This window comes from Rattus norvegicus, chromosome 4 (assembly GCF_021556685.1).
Source record: "Rattus norvegicus strain SHRSP/BbbUtx chromosome 4, alternate assembly SHRSP_T2T, whole genome shotgun sequence".
NCBI classification, from domain to species: domain Eukaryota; kingdom Metazoa; phylum Chordata; class Mammalia; order Rodentia; family Muridae; genus Rattus; species Rattus norvegicus.
Genome location: NC_141537.1, coordinates 170,532,683 through 170,549,986, shown reverse-complemented (window position 1 = coordinate 170,549,986; position 17,304 = coordinate 170,532,683). Strand labels below are relative to the sequence as shown.

The 17,304-nt window shown below is 43.8% G+C and overlaps 1 non-coding gene across 1 annotated transcript; it reads right to left on the bottom strand.

Annotated features, from left to right (window-relative positions):
• Positions 1-16,859: 16,859 nt before the first annotated feature.
• Positions 16,860-16,986, bottom strand: LOC120102631 (small nucleolar RNA SNORA36 family). The gene has a single exon (XR_015687331.1). It is a non-coding gene; the product is annotated as a small nucleolar RNA SNORA36 family (small nucleolar RNA).
• Between the last annotated feature and the right edge of the window lie 318 nt (positions 16,987-17,304).

The following is a 17,304-nucleotide window of genomic DNA, read 5'->3' as shown; positions in this document are numbered from 1 at the left end:
GAGATCTTAACAAACCACACCCTCATCCCATCGGCCCACCATAGCTATGCCAATACTTTCTCCACTGGGGATTAAGGGACATAGTGATTTCAAAGACAAAAGAAGAGTAGGAGGCTGACCAGCATTCTTCGTTTGGTGCAAACACACAGTAGGCACTCAGTGACCATGGAACAGCAAAGCAGGGTTGACAGTCAATGTGGTCAACTTGACAGATCCTAGAATCACCCCTGAGACAACCCTCTAGACCTCTAAGGAATGCTCTTGGCTGGGTTGGCTGTTTGCCATGTCTGTGAGGGATTTTCCTGATTAGGTTAGGGGAGGAAGGCCAGCATGTGTGGCACATTTCACAGACTGGGTTCCTCTGCTGGATCAAAAGGAGAAAATCCATAACTCTCTGCTTCCTGACTGTGGATCACGTGTGGCCAGCTGCCCCGGCTGCCATGATTTCTTCATACCCTGTATCTATGGGCCAAAGCAAACCCTTCCTTAATTTATTTTTGTTAGGGCTTTAGAGCTACAGGGTAAATAACCCAAAACAGAACAGAACAAAAACAAAAGAACAACTAAAAGGCAGACACTAAAGAGGGCTGTTGGTCTCTGCTATGAAAATCCTGACCGTATGGCTCTTCAGCTTTTGGGTCTGGTGTATGGGAAGAAAGTGGAGAGTTTGGAACTTTGAGCCACAAAAGCTCTAAGTCTTAGTGTAGAGCAAAATGGTGCCCTCTGACGGGTGTTTCTAAGCCTAGAATTCTGTGCGTAATACGGACCATGGAGACTGTCTTAGTTAAGCATTCTATCACTGGTAAAACACCATGACCACAAGCAACTTTAGGAAGAAAGGGTTTATATCATCTTCCAGGTAACAGACCATCATCCAGAGAAGCCATGACAGGAAACCCAAAGCAGGAACCTGGAGTCAGAAACTGATGCACAGAGGCTATGGGGGGCGGGGGAGAGATGGGTGCTGCTTACTGGCTCACCTCTTCTGGCTTGTTCATAGAACCCAGAACCACCAGTCTACAAGTAGCACTGCCCATGGTGATCTGAGGCCTCCCATATCAGTCATTAATCAAAAATATTCCCTACAGAATTGTCTACAGGCCAATACTATGGAGGCATTCTCTTAATTATGATTCATTTTTCCCAGATAACCCTTGCTTGGGACAAGATGACATAAAAATGAGCCAGTACTGAGATTTAGCTCATAAAGTTTCAGAGAGAAGCAAAGGTTTTCAGAAACAGGGCTGCATACCATTCATGTTCAGACCAAGAATCTAGTTATACCCTACCCATGTCTTTAGTACATGAGTAAACTGAATTTAAAAGTAATGGAGTAATGTATACAGGAAGGAAAAACTCAATGCGGGATAATATCAGTCTGGTGGCTACTACTTATTTCTCTCATCCAGGCCTTCCATGAAAGAGCAATAAAATGAAGAAAAGAGATTTTAAACATGCAGCTTGGTGAGGAAAATGTGTGGTGAATTTAAACTTACAAACAAGGCTAGATAGTAACTTTGATTACCTGCTTAACATAGCAATGTATTAGCATTGAAACTTTAGCTGCTAAGGAGCCCAGCACCATTATAAGGTTTGTGCTTTGTGCTGGGACAATGGGAAGGTATGATAAGGGTAATGCTCCATCCAGTAGTGGCTTCCTTTTGTGAAAATCCAAATTCATTGGAAAGGAGAGAGCCTAAAGGAGATGGCAATGATGCTGAGGGGTTGCCTAGAGAAGGGTTTCCCAAGATTCAGCACACAGAAGCTGGTGGGACCTTAAAATGAGAGGCAGCAACTCAGGCATCATCTATGGGCTACTGCTTTGGCAGGCACGAAAGATGTAAAATAGAAGAAGTCATGGAATCTTCAACTATGATTCCAAAGAGTTGTCACTGCCAGGCAATGTATGGCAGAGTTGTCATTCCTAAAAAGAGTAGCAGAAGACCTCTACATAAAGCTATGACGTGAAGAATAAATTACAACCAAGACTGTACGATGTTAGAGATGCTAGGAGCAGGAGAGGTCCACCAAGGAAAGATACAGGCCTAGAGAGGAGCCAGACCAAAAAAGAGACTCTGCGTGACATGGGTAGCAAAGCTGGGAGCACGAGGCTAACATTTTAAAGCCAAGACAATTGCATCGCAGACCATCCACACCAGACATGGAGCTGTGGGATTTCGGTTTTGCTGGTATAGGGACTCAAAACTAAGTGATTGCCCTAAACCTCAGATAAGGCCTGGACTTTGGACTTTTAAGCAATGTAGGATCATCTGAAAGCGCTAGGGACTTTTGAAGTCGGACTGACCTTACTTTGCATTATCAGATGGCCAGGATCCTTTGGAGACAAGGGATAGAAACTTGTGACTTAAAAGTAATTTGATTGGGTGTCAAGTTGGCAAGGATTGGAGTTCTGATGGTTAATACTCATCATCAACTTGACAGGATTTAGAATCACCTGGGAGATTAAATTAGGTTAACTTCTAGCCATGCCTGTAAGGGATCATGTACATTAAGTGAGCATCTAGCCATGCCTTTGAAGAGTTCTTTTGATTAGGGTAAAGAGCTGCCCACTATGCACCATGTATTGCACCAGTCCCTGCAATGAACTAAACTGAATAAAAAGGAGAATTTGGGCTGATCATAAGCGTTCATTGCTTTCTGTTTCTGGCTATGATCCAATGTGACGAGCCTCTTTAAGCTCCCTCTACCAAAACTTGTCCACCATGATGGTCCAACTCAGAGGCAAACCAAACCCTTTTTCTATTAAGTTGACTTAGTTAAAGTGTCTTATGACAGTAATGGGACAAGTAACTGATACCAGGTATATTAGATCACTTAATTTCCTTTATCAGATATCTAACAAGAAGTAACATAAGGGTTTGCTTGGCTCATGTTGTAAGAGGCACAGGTCACAGTTGTAGCAGCAGCATTGTGAAGCAGCTGCTCACATTTTATCTGTGACCAGGAAGGAAAGAGTAGACAGGAAGTGGAGATACACTCTCAAACCTCAAGACCGGACCCGAGTGGTCTACTTGTCTCAGCAGTGGTCTCTACTGTAAAGATGCCCACATCCTTCGAAGGAATATTCCCAGCCACGTACTTAGAGCTAGGAGCTGGAGGTAAGGTGGGGTTTTCTCTATTCAAAGTACAACACATTATCTGTAGCATTAAAGACATGAAAGGGATAAGACACTCCCTGTTAGAATATCAGGCCAATAGTGATTGGGTTTGGTGGCTGCATATGGGATGGATCCCCAGGTGGGGCAGTCTCTGGATGACCTTTTCTTCAGTCTCTGCTCCTCTCTTCATCCCTGTATTTCCTCCTATGAGTATTTTGTTCTCCCGTCTAAGAAGGACTGAAGCATCAACATTTTGGTCTTCCTTCTTCTTGAGCTTCATATGATCTGTGAATTTTTTCTTAGGTATTCCAAGCTTTGGGGTTAATATCCACTTATCAGTGAGTGTATACCATGTGTGTTCTTTTGTGACTTGGTTACCTCACTCAGGATGATATTTTCTAGTTTCATCCATTTGCCTAAGAATTTCATATAGTCATATAGGGGTTTGTAACACCATAGGAAGAACAACAGTATCAACCAATCAGACCCCACCAGAGCTCCCAGGGACTAATCCCCCAACCAATGAGTACACACACATAGAGGGACCCATTGACTCTAGCCACATATGTAGCAGAGGATGACATTGCCCAGCATCAATAGGAGGAAAAGCCCTTGGTCCTGTGAAGGTTTCTTTTCCCAATGTAGGATAATGCCAGGCTGTTGAGGTGGGAGTAGATGGGTGGGAGTGGGAGTGACCTCATAGAAACAGGGGGAGGAAGGAGGGGGTATGGGAAAGGAGGGAAGGGGATAACATTTGAAATGTAAATACATAAAATATCCAAGAAAAATAAATTAAAAAAAATAATATCAGACCAACAAATTAAGTTATCTGCATGGCCCAAGGCGCAAACCTCAAGCCTTCCAGGTTTCACTTTCAACAACAGCATTTAATGTTAGCCTCATGGGTTTCCCTGATAGCAGGATTCTGTCCTCAAGGAAATGATGACCATGCCACCACCCAAGGTCTTCGATTCTCTTCTTTTCATCTGTATCCCCCTTAGAGAGCACTTGTGCCAGGACCCCTCCACCTAGATCATCCCCTTTCCCCAGGAAGTTCCAACTTGTCTTTCCAATCTCCCTCACTCTTTCCATACAGCCCTCCTTGATTTGGTTTCTCCTTTCTCTGTCTCTCTCTGTTTCTCTGTCTCAGTCTCTCTCCTGCCTCTCAATAGATAGATAGAGATAGAGGGAGATGGAGGGAGGGAGGGAGGGAGGAAGTGAAGGAGAGAGAGAGAGAGAGAGAGAGAGAGAGAGAGAGAGAGAGAGAGATCTCAAGACAGTCTTAGCATCCAACAAATCTACCCAAGACAAGAGAGTGGCTATAAGCCCAAAGGCTCGGAATACCTAAGAAAAATTCACAGATCATATGAAGCTCAAGAAGGAAGACCAAAATGCAGATGTTTCAGTCCTTCTTAGAAGAGGGAACAAACTACTCACAGGAGGAAATACAGGGACAAAGAGTGGCGCAGGGACTGAAGAAAAGGTCATCCAGAGACTGCCCCACCTGGGGATCCATCCCATATGCAGCCATCAAACCAGACTGCTGATGCCAAGAAGTGCTTGCTGACAGGAGCCAGATATGGGTGTCTCCTGAGAGGCTCTGCCAGAGCCTTTCTGATACAGATGAGGATGCTTGCAGCTAACCATCGGACTGCGCATGGGGACCCCAATGGAGGAGTTAGAGAAAAGAATGAAGGAGTTGAAGGGGTTTGCAACACCATAGGATGAACAAAAATATCAACTAATCAGACCCCACCAGGGCTCCCGGGTACCAAACCACCAACCAATGAGTACACATGGAAGGAGCCCTGACTCTAGCCATGTATGTGCCAGAGGACAGCATTGTCCAGCATCAATAGGAGGAGAAGCCCTTGGTCCTGTGAAGGCTTGTTTCCCAATGTAGGAGAATGCCAGGGTGTTGAGGTTGGAGTGGGTCGGTAGGAATAGAAGCATCCTCATAGAAGCAGAGGGAGGGGGAGGGGGCTTGGGAGGGGTGGGAAAGGGGAAAAGGTACCAGCTGACAGGCCAAACTTCTCTGGCTTTTATAGAATGACAACTTTCCTGCTTTCTTCTTTTCTTTATTTTTTTTTAGACAAGGTTTCACAATGGCTTGAAATGGACCAAGTAAGTTAGGAGGACTGACCAGCAAACCCCTGGGATGAACCTATATCCACCTTTCCATTGCTAGGTTTGCACTCGCATGTAAGTGACTTTATGTGGGTTCAGGGAACTGGACTCAAGTCTTCGGACTTACAGGGCGAGCACCCTACCAACGGACCCATCTCCACAGCCACAACTGCAAGGAGATCACCTTGCCAGTTCAATAAGGCTTTGCCTAGCACAGCCATACTTCCCTCTCCTTCTGTCCCCTGTCCCTCTCAACCCAAAATAAATAACCCTGTAAGAGTCCCAAGCGCCTTAGACAGATCAAGAGTTTGCAGCCAGTGAAAGCGCACCAGCCTGAAACCTGCAGGCTGAAGAAAGCTACCCAGAGGGCCACTCATCTGCTCCATTGAAGGCTTTCCCTCTCACAGAGCACACTCTGTCCACTCGCTTTGGCCCCTACTTCACTGCTGAATTTGCTTCATCAGTGTCACACTGACCTACCATGTTGACAATCCAACATTTAGTGATTTTTTTTGCCATGTACTGGACACAAAGGCTCTTTTTCCAGTTTGTTGTTTTATTGTAGAACGTGGCAATGTCGCTCATCTCCAACCAGTTCCAGCTGCTTCTAACAAGCAGTCGAAGATATTTAAGAGGTAGCACAATTCTATAGGTAAGGATTTTGAGCTCCTGTGGGAGTTTTATACGATTGCATGACAAATCGCCCTATAAAACAGTCCCCATCCCCTCGCTGAAGCCCGGCCTGGCAGTATCCTCTTAGAACACTCAGATTCAGATGTGGACCCCATCTTCATCACTGACCTTCACCACAGCTCTGATCGTTTCTGGGCCCATTCAGGTTGGTAGCCAGAATTCAATTCCTTGTTGCTCTGGGACCAAATTTCCCTTACCCTTGGCCATTGGTCAACAGAACAATGTCAGAGTATGGAGAGAACTCTGGGTTCTCCAGGACATTTGTCATGGCAGCCAAAAGATTTCCTCATGCTAAACCCCTCCTGTGCTCTGACTCTGTGTGCTAATCCCTTTTTAAAAGACTCAGCTCATCTAGAATAATCTTATCCTGTGGCCTGAAATGAAGTCAGCCACTGTAGAACCTTAACTACATCTGCAAGATCCTTTCACAGTAGACGCTGGTTCAGATTTAATTGAATGACTGGGGGAGGGGTACCAGCATCACATGGGGAGAATCTTTAAGGCCCTGGTGGAAATTCCAACTGCTACACCATTCTCCCACAAATCAGGTGACAAAAGAGAATATTCTGCAAGAAGACGCCTGGAGGTACATCTCCATTTCCTTTTGTTTTCCTGGTGAATGCGAGATTTATTGTTCCTCTCTGCTTTCCTTTCACAAGCATATATACCTTACTAAGGTAAAGGTACTTACATCTTTCTAAGCCAATTCTGTAGCCATTCTTCTCAAGTCTGTATTCATTGTCTTGATGAAAGTCATCTGTGTTGGTCTGCGCACACTGAGCTCCCTTGGCTTTGTGGGTATGGTACTCCATTGCAATGTTATCTCCTGATTGATTCTCCTATTGGCGGATATTTGGATTGTTTTGAACCTATCCTAATCAAACATGATATAGATGTGAACATTTCCATGTACACCTAGTAGCAGAGTTGCTGGGTCATAGTTTGCATACATCTCCTCCTTTACTGGAGATCAAGAAATTCCTTTTCAAGGCCTTCATAGCAATTTTCATGCCCATGCTGGCTGCCATCTATAGGAACCCCAAGTGACTGTTTTACTGTACGTGTATTATGTGCCAGAAAATAGCCTGTGTAAATGTGCTATTGTGCTTCCTTTGCAGTAACTTAGGGATGAGGCATGAGCGTTACCCTCCTGTTACATTACAGATGCAAAAACAGATTCACAGAAGAAGTGTTCCCCTTTTCCAATTTGCAAAGCTGGTGACAGAGCCAGGATTCTAATCCACTGACATAGATCCAAGAGAAGGCTCTTGATCACTATACAAGAATGGCCTCTTTGAGAAGCAGGCAAGATGCAGAAGTGGAGAGAATGAGGGGGTAGAAAGGAGGCTCCATTGTGCGCTCCTCCTGCCTGCTGTAGCCTTTCTCAGCCAGTTATGCTTGGAACTCCACTTTCTGGAAAGTGGAACATAAAAGTCTTACAAGACAGGAAGAAAAACTCAATTATAAGTCCATTCTCTACAAACAAGGCTAGAGTCACATGCTGCCCTTGAAGCTGTACTCTATCACCTTTTCTGTCACCCCCATGGTTAAGGCATGCAACTGTTCTTAGGTGACATTACCTCATCAGGGCACAGGGCCTTCAATTATTCTCATTTTGGCTCAGACAACCAATATTGTTCTTTGAGAGGATTCTTTGCCATTATTAGCCCTCGGTCTCTTCATAGGTAAGATAGGATGGTGACAATGTCTCTACACAACTGAAGAGTTGGCTGAGATTACAGAAATTACCTCATCCTGAGACTGGCCCTTCACAGACACTCTGTAAATGCCTCTGAGAGATGCCGGAAGTGCCCAGGGGGCAAGCTGCATTCAGCTTTAGCAGACATTTTCTTGAGACCACGATTTAGAAGTGCACACATGTGGGGTCTACTTACTTTCCATTGATGTCTTATTAAAAGGAGAGTTAAGTGAGATCTGAAGTAGACTAACTTCCCTGAAACTAGCTGTATGCTCATTGCCAGAAAGGCCAAAATAAGCAAGGTTTGATCCCAGTTCTCAAGAACATTAGCTCCTGTCCTACCTTTAACTCTCTATGACAGCACTCTGGGTGGTGTTTGCCTAACTTCAGGGTTCTGTACCTGTTTATTCCCTTAGGACTTTGATCCCTATTCTGAGTCTAATCTCAGAAGTGAAGCTCTCAGAACCTGTAAGATAAATGGTTCGTGCTCCATGGCTGTCTCTTCTTTATCTATTTAAATATTCTATCCCGGGGAGAGGAAGGAGGCTCCAGAGTTTTGTGACATTTACCAGTGCCTTATAGGACTCACAAGGTCTCTTCCAGATATTATGTAATCAGAAAACAATTCTGGAGGGAGGGTGAGGCTCTTCGGCAGTAGAGCTGCCCACAAGCCCTGCAGAGAACCCAGTGGTGCAGCTTTCAGAAGCTGTCAATCATCCCTCACCAACCACACTGAGGGGGGGCTGTCCACTGATGCAGCCGCCTGAATCACTCATGCAAGTGACCTCGCAGTCATGGGAGTAACCCAAATGAGACTTGGATGGGATTGCTGCCTTCAGTGCCCTATCTGGAAGAAACAGGTATATGTTTATGCCTCCCTGATCCTTGTCCCTTCCTCATTAAGGAGCATTGCTAAAACTGAGAACTTTGGATAGGCAAAGAAGATAAAGTTCCTGAGACGACCTTTTGGTACAGCCATAAGCACGGAGTTAGCCCTGATGTGACCAGGCTGCAGGAAAAAATCAGCAGTGTGTTGACATGCATCACATTATATATACTAAATAGCACAGAAAAGTAAGATCTGAGAAGTTCCAGAAGCTATGAACACGCCCATCCCAAGTCCACCATGGGTTTAGAAGTCAGCTCATTCAGAACGATATTGGTTCTCTGAGCCAAAATGGGAATGATTGAAAAGCCCTGTGCCCTGATGAGGTAATGTCACCTAAGAACAGTTACATGGGGTGATGGAAAAGGTGGCGTCCTGATTTAGCAACTGCATAGTCTTGCAGAGCACTGCTCCAGTCTTAACAATCTGGCGCCATTAGAGACAGTGATCACTGACTGACATAGGAAGAAGGAAGTGGGTGGGTATGGGAGATGGAAAGTGGAGGTAGGGGTGGGATTGGGGAAGACATGAAGGGAGGAGGGGAAATGAGAAAGGGAAGAGCTGGGGACTAGGGAGAGAGAAGAAGCAAAGGAGGGCCTAGTTTTCAGAAGCAAGCCTCAGGATTTGTCCCTTCAGGGAGGGAATATGGTGCAGTGTTAACATGACCTTTTCCAAATTCAAATAGAGAAATGGAGTCGCTGCTCTCAGGGCTCGTGCCTTAGAACTTGTGCTGTGATTGATCTGAAACACTGCAGTGCTAGCCTTCTCAATGGAGGACACTGCCTTCCAGTCCAACCTGGGAAAAGTAGCTCTGGGTGACAAGCTAGCCTAGAAATCACGCCTGTAAGTGGAACAGCAGATGGTCCTGTTTCCCACTGTTTCTTTGTGACTGTGTCACAGTCTGGCTGTGGGTGACTCACTTCCCAGTGTATTTCAGTTTCCCATCTGCAATGTGCAGTGACAGCCCTAACTCTAAGGACTGGGAGGCAACGGGAGGGACAGACTGAAGGAGAAGCTCAGATTCTACACCTCATAGCTTCAAGAAGCAAACCCTGGGGCTGGGCACACAGCTCTGTGGGCAAGGCCCTTGCTGTGCAAGCATGAAGACTACAGTCACAACCAAGCACCTATATTAACATGGAGGGCTGCTTTTCTCCTGGAATCCCGGGGCTCTTGAAGTAGGAAAAAATCTCTGGAGCAATCTGGATAGATAGAATAACTGAACCCATGGGTTGGGGGCTTGGTGAGAGACTTTACATCATTATATAATGTAGAGAGAAAATGAGGAAGACACTCTAGGTCAACCTCTGGCCTCCACATGCATGTATATACATGTATACATTCACTGGCATACACGCCATGCAAATATACATGTACACGTGCACATACGATGCACAGAGAAATAATAATAATAAAATAACATCAAAAATAATAATAGCAATAAATCCCTAGGAGAAGTGGGCCACAGACCCATTTCTTTGGTGAGAAACATTTTCCTCTACTCAAAGCCTAATTTCTCTGCAGAGCCAATCACCATAAAATGCCAAGCCTGAGCAAAGGGTGAAAGAGTTTAGGAATGTGCTCCTCATAAAACCGCCTAAAACATGATTCAAATATATGGCTCAACAGATACAAAGTGGACACATTGCCACCCTTTGGGGGTCTTTGTCAAATGGTCAAATCTATAAAATACCGCTCATGTTTATTGAACTTCTAATTTTAAAATAATATGTGTACATTTTTAAAGGATTAAAGCACATAAAGAGGGTGGTAAAAATGTCCCATAAATAACCGTTAATAGTCTGGTATGATTCCTTCCAATCTCTCTGCATGTAAATAAGATCATGGGGTCACATTACATGAATCCAATTTCACATCTTCTCTTGTCTTTGTGCTATGCTGTGTGCATTTCCTAGGGTCATTAAGTATTCTTCAGAAACATGATTTGTATTTGTTTCATAAAATCCCCTCATATGTACATAATATAATTTATTTAACCTTAGCCCATATGGGGACCTTTATCTAGGCTATTTCCTATATAACCCGTACAAATCAGAGTGTCCTTGGGATTTTTGTGTGAATTTATGATCATTTTATTAGGGTAGATTCCTACAAGTGAAATTACTAGGTCAAATTGGCAGGCTTTCAGTAGCAAATAAAAGAAAATTGAACTCAAACAACGATGGCAACCCACAGTCAGGGCTAGGATGTTCGTTGTATCGTGGGAGGGGGCGCATTTATTTCAGTTTCCTAACTCCAAGGGGATACTTTAGTAGTCACTGTGATTAGAATACAGGTTTTTTTCCTTCCATCTAGATACAAAACAAACACTGTGGGCAGAGGTGTCAAGTGTTCCAATGAACTTAAGCCAATTAAGGGCATTCTGGAACACAGGGTCAGCTTGCCCTGATTCCTGTGGTCTGGATGGATAGATAGATAGATAGATAGATAGATAGATAGATAGATAGATAGATAGATACATAGATAGATACATAGATAGATACATAGATAGATACATAGATAGATAGATACATAGATAGATAGATACATAGATATATAGATAGATAGATACATAGATAGATAGATACATAGATAGATATATAGATAGATACATAGATAGATAGATAGATAGATACATAGATAGATACATAGATACATAGATAGATACATAGATAGATACATAGATAGATACATAGATAGATACATAGATAGATATATAGATAGATACATAGATAGATAGATACATAGATAGATAGATACATAGATAGATACATAGATAGATAGATACATAGATAGATAGATACATAGATAGATAGATACATAGATAGATAGATAGATAGATACATAGATAGATAGATAGATAGATAGATACATAGATACATAGATAGATACATAGATAGATACATAGATAGATACATAGATAGATACATAGATAGATAGATACATAGATAGATAGATACATAGATAGATAGATACATAGATAGATAGATAGATAGATGATAAATGGATGGATGGATGGATGGATGGATGGATGGATAGATAGATGATAGATAGGTAGGTAGACAATAGATAGATAGGTAGATAGATAGAGAGATAGATAGATAGATAGATAGATAGATATATAGATAGATACATAGATAGATAGATACATAGATAGATAGATACATAGATAGATACATAGATAGATAGATACATAGATAGATAGATACATAGATAGATAGATACATAGATAGATAGATAGATACATAGATAGATAGATAGATAGATACATAGATACATAGATAGATACATAGATAGATACATAGATAGATACATAGATAGATAGATACATAGATAGATAGATACATAGATAGATAGATACATAGATAGATAGATACATAGATAGATAGATAGATAGATAGATGATAAATGGATGGATGGATGGATGGATGGATAGATAGATGATAGATAGGTAGGTAGACGATAGATAGGTAGATAGATAGAGAGATAGATAGATAGATAGATAGATAGATAGATAGATATTAAAAACCACGAATACTGTCATGAAGGGAAAAAGTCAGAAATGAAGGCTGAATTAATGTCAATAAATATTTACTAAATAAAAGAACTCTCTAAGGGGCTTGACGTGCCCAGCCCTTCCCTGGCAAGCACTTGTGACTCCATTTTAAGACACCTCTGTGTTTCTTATCCAATCCTAACATTGTTCATCTTTTTCTGCATGTATGTGTGTATAAATGATGATGGTGATGATGGGTTTGTGTTCATGCACATGTGATCTGAGAAAGCATATTTTGCTCCTGGTGTGCATGCCCGTCTAGGTGGTCATTGAACTTTTGGGACATTAATTATCGCATGTAGGAGCACTAGGGTTATAGATTCACACTACCGCACCCAGCTTCATGTGCTGGGATTAAAGGTGCACACTACCGCACCCGACTACATATGGATTTTGAGGATCTGAACTCAGGTCCCCATACTTAATGATCCATCCCTGCAGACTCCCAGTTACAATTTGCTGGCCCCACAGAACTACTAAATCCTGATCTGAGTTTACGTTCTCTTGTTATGGCTGTATGCTCATGGCCATTTAGGGGTTTTGTGCTTTGAATGTTAAATATTGATTAGAAATATCCCAAGGAATTCCAAAGCTCAGTTTGATCTACTGGGCTGTCTTAGTTAGGGTTTTACTGCTTTGAACAAACACCATGGCCAAGGCAAGTCTTATAAAGGACAACATTTAATTAGGGCTAGCTTACAGGTTCAGAGGTTCAGTCCAATATAATCAAGGAATGACAGCATCCAGGCAGACATGGTGCAGGAGGAGCTGAGAGTTCTACATCTTCCTCTGAAGGCTGCTAGCAGAATACTGCTTCCCAGCTGCTAGGATGAGGGTCTTATAGCCCACACCCACAACACACCTACACCAAAAAGGCCACACCTACCCCAACATGGCCACACCTTCTAATCTTGCCACTTCCTGGGCCAAGCATATGCAAACCATCACATCTGCTCTGTCTGTTGAGGAACAGAGTGTAGAATTTAGGGTACAGAGCCCAGCAGAGCGTTCACAACAGAGCAATCTTGAATTGCTGAGAAGCACTTAAAGAAATGTTCAAAGTCCTTAGTTCTCAGAGAAATGAAAATCAACAACCCTGAGATTCCACCTTACATCAATCAGAAATGGCTAAGATCAAAAACTCAAGTGACAGCACATGCTGACAAGGATGTGGAGAAAGAGGAACATACCTCCATTGCTGGTGGAATTGCAAACTGGTACAGCCACTCTGAAAATCCATCTGGCAACTCCTCAGAACATTCTCCTAGAAACTCCTAGAAATAGTTCTAATAGTACCACACTTGGACATATACCCAAAAGAAGCTCCACCATGATACATGCATGCAACATGTTCCACTATGTTCATAGTGGCCTTATTTGTGATAGCCAGAAGCTGGAAACAACCCAGATGTCCCATGACAGAAGAACAGTTACAGAAAATGTGGTTCATTTACACAATGGAATACTTAATTCAGCTATTAAGAATGAGGACATCATGAAATCTGCTGGCAAATGGATAGAACTAGAAAATATGATCCTGAGTGAGGTAACTTAGGCCCAAAATGACATGCACAGTAGGTTCTCACTAATAAGTGGGTATTAGTCAAAAAGTACAGAATACCCAGGATACAAACCACAGAACTTAAGAAGTTTAGCAAGCAAAAAGGCCCCAGTGAGGATGCTTCAGTCCCACTTGGAAGGGAGAAGAAAGTAGTCATGAAAGGCTGAGGTAGGGATCTGGGTGGGAGAGGGGAAATGGAGGGGAAATGGGGGAGAGGGTCGGGTGTGGGTGGGATAGGAGAGAAACAGAGGCCACCAGAATGAATGAAAATATGCACCCTTATGGAGGTGAGAGGTGAGGAGACCCTCTAGAAAGTACCAGAGACCTGGAAAATGAGAGACTTTCAGGCCTCAATGGGACTGACCTTAGAGGAAATGCCCAACATTGGGGAGAGGGAGAGTCCACCACCAGTAGATAGACAGGGCCCCTAGTGGAAGGACAGGGTTACTAACCCACAGTCAAAGTTTCTGATCCAGAATCATTCCTGTCTAAAAGAAATGCAGGGGCAAAAAATGGAGAAGAGACTTGGGGAAAAGAGATTCAGTGAATAGCCCAACTTGGGATCCATCTCAATGGGAGCCACCAAGGCCTGATATCACTGAGGCTATGATGTGCTTACAGACAGGAGCCTGGCATGGCTGCCCTCTGAGAGGCCCAACAAGCAGCTGGCTGAGACAGACGCAGATACTCACACCCAACCATTGGACTGAAGTCAGGGACCCCTATGGTTGAATTCGGAAAATGCTGTAAGAAGCCGAAGAGAAGGGTGACCCCACAGGAAGACAAGAAGTCTCAACTAACCCTGACCCCTGGGAGCTCCCAGACACTGAGCCACCAATCAGGCAGCATACACAGACGGTCTGAGGCCCCTGGCACATATATAGGAGAGAACTGCCTTGTCTGGCCTCAGTTGAAGAAGATGCACCTAATTCTCAAGAGACTTGGGGCCCCAAGGAGGGTGGAGACCTAATGCAGTAGGAGCATCCTCTCAGAGATGGGGGAAGAGGAATGGGATGAGGAACTATGGGAGGGGGGACTGGGAAGGGGGCAACAGCTAGATTGTAAATTTTTTAAAAGGTAGAAAGGGAACTGGGAAAATGCTGAGGTGAGTAAGAACATTTGCTAGGCAAACCCACATAAAATTATCATGCTTGCAACACGGTAATAAACAGTGACTAGGGGATCCCTTGGGGCTTACTACCCAGCTAAGTGAAAGGGTAAGGCCTGGGTTCAGTGAGCATCTCCATCTAAAAGCAATAAAACAATAATATAACAAAATACTCAACAGCCTCTCTGCCTTCCATGTTCTCTCATATGCATGAGCCTGCTCATATACATGTGAACCCACTGTACATAGAACATGTAGACACACATATGCAAAAAGAACTGGGTTCAATATTACCTTTTAGGAAAAGGTCTGGCAGATGTTATCAGGAAAGGAACCACCACCACATTGTGATATTTGTTAATTCCTTACTGAGTTTAGATCCATGTTGTCTAGGAACTTTATAGCTTCTTTTCTAGGTAAATTCCCAACATAGTATCTCAATGTGCTGGATCCTGACTTTCTTAGAAGAACGGGAATCAACAGAAGATGTCAGGGGTTTGCTTGTTTGTTACTTTTGAAAGTGTCTGCGTGTCACACAGAGGTGTCATTATAGTAAGAACTGCATTTTTTTAACTATATTGATTCTTTGTACCCCAAATCCGCTCATCTTCCAGTCCCTTCATAACTACCCTCTGCCCTTCCAACTCTTCCCCCAAAAGAAAACAACAATAACAACAGCAAAAAAAAATACAAAACAAAACATTAAAAATACCTTGTCATGGAAGACAGAGTGTGTCACAGTGTGCCCCACAGTAGACCCTTTTGTCTACACATCTTTACTTGCAAATGTTCATTGCCATGACTCATCGGTCTGGTTGGAGGCCTCTGGTTTTTGCTATACCATCAGTACTGAATTCTCACCAGAACTCCTCTCTGATATTCTGTTGTTGCCCTGTGTCATGGAGATCCTACAGCTTTGGGTCTGCAGGGCTGATCCTTTCCCATGCTCCAGCAGTATACAGATGAGGTAGATATAGGGGTTGGCAAGCTCAAAGCCCTGGATCTGGGCCTGGGCAGTAACTGAGTTGGTCGGCCTGACAGCTCTCCCATACGCATACAACCAGGGCAAGCGCTCTGTCACTGCCCAGGCTAGTTCATCCAGTGCCAGAGCTGGCAAGGTGTAGTGACAGTTTCTCCAGTTCTCATGCCCTCTAGCTGGCTCATCTGTGCCCCAGCCACCACAGCCAGCTCTACTGTGCTGCCCAGAGAAGTTGCAGGGCCCACTGTCCCAAGTGCTGCGGCTGGTGAAGCGTGAGACCAGCTTCCCAACACCACCCCTGTGACCCGGGGTCAGTTCTCCTGATTGGGGCAGGTAGCGAGAAGTGGAGGTTTGTGTGCAGGCCCTTCTCTCTGAGCCCATATCACTTCGTGGCAGGCATGTGCCCACCAGACCAGGGCTGGCTCATGTGTTCTCTCACCACCAGGGTCAGCTCTACTAACCAGAGAGGTGGGCCAACAGTCCAAAGTGCCTCAGCCATTGAAGGGTGGGACAAGCTCAGCACAGCCCCCCGTGGATATCAACATAGTCCCAGAAAGCAGCCCAGACCAGGGACATCTGCATGGGCTTAAGGGGTAATATGATCCAAGGACATTGACACTAACCCCTGCTGCTGCATGACCACTGACACAGACATGCTCCTCGAAGGAAGCATGAGCTGGGACTCCACCATGGCCTCAGGTGGCAGGGCAGGCCACACTCAGTCGGCATCTCTTCTTGACACACAGTCAGCACCACCTCTCTTCATAACACTGTTCTACATCTCTTCCTCACTCATCTGTCCACCATACACTTGCACGTTTTAGTGGTTCCCACAGTGGGAGAGGCCACCATGCTCGCAGGCCTTTGGGTGTCTTTCCCTCATCCTCTCAATGTGGCATAGCTGCTGATGGGCTCCTGGGTGTGTGTGTGTGTGTGTGTGTGTGTGTGTGTGTGTGTGTGTGTGTATGTATGTATGTATGTATGTATGTATACATGTATGTGTATATATGTACACATGTATGTGTGTATGTATGTGTGTTTGTATGTGTCTGTATATGTATGCATGCATGCATGTATGCATGTGTGTGTTTATGTATGTATGTGTGTGTATGTGAGTATGTGTGTATGTATGCATGTGAGCTAGAAGTATATAAATAGAGTAACTCTCCATTTAGTCTTCCCTCCGCCAATTTCAATGTTCCAACGTTTAATTAACAGAACATGGAAGCTGCCCTGAACTGCACTGAATACTCTGGAGAACAACACTATTTGAATCTGAGGTCCAGAAAACATTTTCTGGTCTGGAAACTTGGATGGGAAACTCATCATTAAAGGAATGAGTAAAAGGATTCAGGGGAAAAAAGGACAAAGGAAAGACCATCTAAAGGACAAACAGGAGGAACCAGAAAGGGGAGTGGAAAGGGAGCAGCCTGAGACTTAAGAACAAAAGCCATGAAGTGTGGAGAGCCAGGGCCAAGGACAGGGAAAGGGAGAGTGATCTAGAGCCTGTTAACATGTTAGAGAGACAACTTGTCATATGTTAACATGTTAGAGAGACAACTTGTCATATGTTAAC